This window comes from Choloepus didactylus, chromosome 11, assembly GCF_015220235.1.
Source record: "Choloepus didactylus isolate mChoDid1 chromosome 11, mChoDid1.pri, whole genome shotgun sequence".
NCBI classification, from domain to species: domain Eukaryota; kingdom Metazoa; phylum Chordata; class Mammalia; order Pilosa; family Megalonychidae; genus Choloepus; species Choloepus didactylus.
In genome coordinates this window covers 48,989,872-48,996,132 of record NC_051317.1, presented here as the reverse complement: position 1 = coordinate 48,996,132, position 6,261 = coordinate 48,989,872, and the positions used below count along the sequence as shown (strand labels likewise).

Genomic DNA, 6,261 nt, shown 5'->3' with positions numbered 1-6,261 from the left:
AGGTTGGTATGGGGTAATATAAAAAGGAGCTACACGAGCACGAATAGCTGATTGTAGCACAAGAAAAAGGTTAAATAAACAAGGAGGCAACTGTTGCTTAATGGATGCTGTTTGAATTTTACTAGCTACATGAACAACATAGGCAGAATCAGAAAATATTAACAGCTTCAGGAAAATCTGTTAAGACAGCTATTACAGCAGTCAGTTCAGCTTTCAGGGCAGAGAAATGAGGAAGATCTTCAACTTTGGACATAGGGCCAGTATAGGCAGCTTGACATTTAGATGACTCATCAGTAAAAACAATGGGAGGATTGATTAAAGGCTCACAAGAAGTATACTTAGGCAGTGTCCATTGTGTACGTCGAATGAACTGGAAAATATCATTTTTTGGATAATTATTATCCAGTTGGGCAACATAATCAGCTAGAGCAATTTGCCAAGCTAGATGTTGTTGCAAAATAACTGAGAGTTCTTTAGCAGTTACAGGGAGCACAATTAAACGAAGGTCAAAACCATTGAGTTGTTTTGCCTTTTTTCTAGCTTGAGCAACTAAAGTAGCTAAGAGATCTAGATAAGGGGAAATGGATTTTATGGAAGAATTGGGCAAGAAGATCCATTCTACAAGCTTATTGTTTTGCAAAAGCAAGCCTGTGGGGGATTTGGGAGTGGAAAAGATAAGTAGAGATAAAGGTTGTGTAGGATCAACATGGGATACCTGAGCTTGAACTTTAGCTTCCACTAATTGTAATTCCTTCTCTGCAGCTGAAGTTAAAGATCTAGGGCCCCACAAAGGAGAGAAAATAGGTTGGAAAGCTCACAGTTAGTTATACCTACCTTGGGGTGAAGCCAATAAATATCTCCTAATAAATTTTGTAAATCATTTAAGGTAGTGATGGCATCTCTGTGGAGTTGCACTTTTTGGGGTTGAATTGTAAGTCTATTGATACTAGAACCCAAATACTGCACAGGCAAAGTGTGTTGCACTTTGTCAGTAGCAATATGCAATCCTACATCCTGTAAAGCTTTTTGAACAGCATAGAACAAAGCTTCTACTTCAGTCTCCTGAGGTGCAGAGCACAAAATATCGTCCATATAATGGATTATATAAGCTTTAGGAAAATTTAAATAGACAGGCTGCAAGGCACCGTCAACATAATACTGACATATTGTAGGACTATTTAGCATACCTTGTGGTAAAACCTTCCACTGATATCATTTAGAAGGGGTTTTATTGTTAAGGGAAAAAAATAGTAAAAGCAAATTTTTCCTTATCTTGATCAGCTAAAGGGATGGAAAAGAAACAGTCTTTAATATCAATGACCACTAAAGCCCGGTTTTCAGGAATCATGCTGGGATTGGGGATCCCAGGTTGTAAAGGTCCCATGGGCTGAATGACAGCATTAACACCTCTTAGGTCAGTTATCATTCTCCATTTTCCTGATTTTTTCTTTATTGGGAACACAGGAGAATTCCAAGGACTAAAAGACTCTTCGATATGCTGCAAGGACAATTGTTCTTGAACCAATTCATGTAAAGCCTCTAATTTTTCTTTTGTAAGTGGCCACTGCTCTACCCATACTGGTTTTGTTGTAGTCCATACTAATAGGACAGGTTGGGGAGGCAAATGAACAGCAGCCACCACTAAAAAGGTTTATATCCTAAACCAAATTGATCACATTTTGGTGAGACTTGTATGGGTGAAGGGGTACCTTGCAAACATATGCCAAGCCCACAGCTAGGGGCATACCCCATATTTGCCATCATTTTGTGGCTTTGAATACTGTACACTCCACTAGGAGGAGGGATATGTACAGTAGTACCCCATTGTTCAAGTAGGTCTCTGCCCCAAAGATTAAGAGGCAGAGCAGCCACATAAGGTTGTAAAGTGGCCTTCTGCCCCTTGGGGCCAAGACAAGGCAAAATATGAACACTCTGCATAAGTCCCTGAGGAGAGCCTAGGCCCACAACAGTAACTCATGCCTCTTGCAATGGCCAATGTCGGGGCCAATGTTGTTGACTAATAATAGAGACATCTGCACCCGTATCTATAAGCCCAGTCCATGAATTGTAAGAGTACACATAGGGAACAGCTCCTGCAGAGCCTCTGTGAGAAAAATTCCTGCCTTGCCTGTGCTACCAAAACTTCCATTTTCCTGATTTCTAGAGGAGGAACTAACAGGTACCTAAGGTAATAATAAGAGTTGAGCAATTCTTTCACCTTTATGGGCAGTCCATGGAATAGAAGAAGACATGACAACCTGAATTTCCCCAGTATAGTCAGAGTCAATGACTCCAGTGTGTACATGAACACCCTTAAGATTGAGAGAACTGCGTCCAAGCAAAAGACCCACCATCCCTTTAGGTAAGGGGCCATAATAGCCGGTGGGGACCTTGCCAGGAGGATTACTGGGGAGAAGACATACCTCAGCATTGGCAGCAAGGTCTACTGCTGTGCTCCCTGCTGTAGCTGGTGAAAGCTCCAAGACAGAGGGCTTGGAGTTGGTGGAGGACAGCACATGGCCTCCAGATCTCCATGCCACCTGGCCTCTGCCAGGCTCTGCTGCATGCCTGAAAGGCAAGCAGGTTTAACTACCTGGGTACAGCTATGCACAGAAAGAGGCAGCAGAGGAAGTGGGGGCCATTCCTTCCAGCAAGGTGCAGAAGGAGGTTTTGGGCATTGACAATAAAAAACAAGCAGATTTTACTGGATCTTTTTTACCCTTATCATCGTCAAAAAGAGGATTGGGACCAGTATTGTCATCAGACTTATATTCTTCCTTGTCATCATCAGTTTTTAAAGGCTCAAGAACAGACTTAATTAAAGACCATGTAGACCAAATAGTAACAGGCAAATTAACTCCTTGCATATGTTTTTGTTTCAATTCCTTACCTACCTGCTCCCAGTCGTGCAATTCAAGGGAGCCAAGGGTAGGGAACCAAGAGCAATATTTTTCAATAACCTGTAGCAATTCTAAGATTTGTGACTCCCCCACCTTGACACCACTGGCCCGCAGCAGCTGCCACAAGAGGGAAATATAGGGAACATATTTATTGTGTCCTTCAACATTACCCATTACCCTGCTTATAATGCTCGGGGTTGTTCTACAAGGAACTTATACAAAAGACGGCCGTTACCTCCACCCGAGTTCCAGTGCTGCTGTACCTCAGTCATTCAAGCGATTCTTCTGTCAGGAACCAGGTCTGGTTCTTTGAGCCCCACATTGGGCACTAATTGTTGTTGACAGGGCTGTGCAGGAATGAGACACAGACACAAAGTTAAGAATTAAGGGAGCAGGGGGCCCACTGCATCTCATGCTAAGTGGATGATAATGCACCTTTGCTTCAGCTATTTATTTCAGAAGATAAGAGAGTATATGCTAAATGTCCTAAGGCATGGAAGAGCCCACCAGATACCTATGTTTACATCCTGTTGCATATCAGAAGGAAAAATCTAGGTTTAGGACAATGGTAAATATTGTCATCATAGTCACAAGACACATATCTTTACAGGGCATGCTTGCATAGCATTCCATGCAGACCTGCAGCTCAGCATTCCAAGCCACCATCCTAGATACAGTTCAGGCAACATGGAAGACTGGGTTTCCCACATCCCAGAAGGAAAAGAAAAGGAAAAAGGGGCAGAAGCAATAATAGAGGAAATAATCAATAAAAATTTCCCATCTCTTATGAAAGACATAAAATTACAGATCCAAAAAGCACAGCATACCTCAAACAAAATAGATATGAACAGACCTATGCCAAGAGACTTAATAATCAGATTATCAAATGTCAAAGACAAAGAGAGAATCCTGAAAGCAGCAAGAGAAAAGCAATCCATCACACACAAAGGAAGCTTGATAAGACTATGTGCAGATTTCTCAGTAGAAACCATGGAGGCAAGAAGGAAGTGGTGTGATATATTTAAGATACTGAAAGAGAAAAACCGCTAACCAAGAATTCTATATCAGGCAAAACTGTCCTTCAAATATGAGGGGAAGTTTAAAACATTCTCTGTCAAACAGACAGTGAGAGAGTTTTTAGACAAAATGCCCGTGCTACAGGAAATGCTAAAGGAAGCACGATAGACAGATAGGAAAAGATGGGAATGAGAGGTTTGGAACATAATTTTGGGTGATGGTAGCACAACAATATAAGTACACTGAACAAAGATGACTATGAGTATGTTTGAAAGAGGAAGGTTAGGAGCATGTGGGTCACCAGAAGGAAAGAAGAAAGATAAAGACTGGGACTGTATAACTCAGTGAAACCTAGAGTGCTCAAAAATTGTGATAAAATGTACAAATAAATTTTAACATGAGGGAGAACAAATGAATGTAAACCTTGCAAGGTGTTAGAAATGGGGTGGTATTGGGGAGAAAAATGCAGAAAATGCAAACTAGAGATTATTGAAAAAAGGAAAAAGCAGACAACAGACTGGGAGAAAATATTTGCGAAAAATATGTTTTATAAAGGATTTATATGCAGAACATATGAAGAATAATTGCAACTCAATAAATTGAAGACAACTTGATTTTAAAATGGGAACAAATTTGGATATTTCACCAAAGAAGCTATCTGGACACACATAGGCACATGAAAAGCTCATAAATCATTCAGAAAATGAAAACAAGAAAATTATATTCCCACACACTAAGTAGATGGCTAATTAAGAAAACATCTGAATACCAATTGTTGGTATGTTGAAGAAACTAAAATTATTATACTTTGCTCATGGGTATGTAGAAATTTACAGATGTTTTAATAAAATACTTGGATAGTTTCTTACAAAGTTAATTCTACATTTATATCATGATCCAGAAATTTACTTAAAGAAATTTACCCAAAATGAATTAAAACATGTGTCCCCACAAATACTAGTAGGTAAAAATTAAAAGCAATTTTATTCATAATTGCTGAAAGATGGAAACAATACAAAGATTCATAAATTGGTGAGTGAATATTTACTCTGTGACATATCCAAAAAATATTTACTATTTAGCAATAAAATGAAGCAGACTGCTGATGCTGGCATTAACTGTATGGATATGAAAACCACTATGGCACATGAAAAAAGACATAAAAAATTACATAATCTGTGACTCAATTCATATGGAATTGCAGAATATACATATTATTTGATTACAAACAAATCAGATTTTGCGAGTGAGGGAAAGGATTGACAAGAAAGAGAACTGAGGGAATTCTTTTGAGTGTGATGAAAATGTTCTATTTCTTGCTTGTGCTGGTTAAATGACTGAATACATTTGTCAGAACTATTCATTGTATATTCATTTGGAATATTTAAATCATATCTTACAAAAATGAAGAGAAACAATAGCAAATATAAACAATCACAACAGTGGTTCAAATAATGGAATTTAAAATATGGATTTTAAAATGGCAATGCTAAATATATTAAACAAAACAAAGTACAAGATTGAGAGTTTTCAGAGAAATGGAAATTATCAGAAATGACAGCATAGAAATTTTGGTACAGAAATATACAAAAAAAAAAAAAAAAAAAAAAAGAAAAACTCTAATTAAGAATCCAATGGCTCCAGGTAACTTTGGGACCTGTCAGCTGTGTCAGTCTCTATTTCAAGCCATGGAAGAGCATATTCTTGTTTATTGGCAAAGCTGGCACCATTTAATTCTGACTTGAACAAATAACATTCTTTGCTGTTAAAAACCTGGACTGTGCTGAGTGATTGGGCAAGCTTTTCTGTTTTTCAGATGTTTCTAGGAGTTGGGCTACTGCTTCCAGTGTCTGATGGAAAACACAAAATGTCAATAAATCCAAAGTGATAAAGATGAAATATTTTTATCCATCTTTCAGTGGATCTTCAAACTTGATTTTAAGTCTTGTGTTAAGAATAATATTCTTGGAAGTATTAGGACTATATTTTTAATATAGACTGAGATATTGATGTTATTAAACAAAGCATAGCATCTAATAGAGATTTTTAAAAAAAGAATCCAATGGATGGGTTTAAGGGTAGATTAGAAACAAAGTGAGAATTAAGAGAACTGGAACATATATCAGTAGAAAAAAGTAACTATAAAGTATGAAGAAACAACATGCATTTAATTGTCTAACCTGTAAAAGAGACACCAAGAGTGCATTAAGCAGGTTTACATATGTATCTGAGTACTCCAAGAAGAAGCTGAAAAGAAAAAGGGAGCAGAAGTTCTACTTAAAGATATAGTTTCTGAGAAGTTTGCATAACTTATTGTGATAGAATGAATTATGGATCTTGACAA

General features: G+C 37.9%; 1 non-coding gene across 1 annotated transcript; it reads left to right on the top strand.

Moving 5' to 3' along the window:
* The first annotated feature begins 5,555 nt into the window (after positions 1–5,555).
* LOC119506620 lies at positions 5,556–5,675 on the top strand. Its single transcript, XR_005211033.1, has one exon. It is a non-coding gene; the product is annotated as a small nucleolar RNA SNORA24 (small nucleolar RNA).
* The last annotated feature ends 586 nt before the right edge of the window (positions 5,676–6,261 follow it).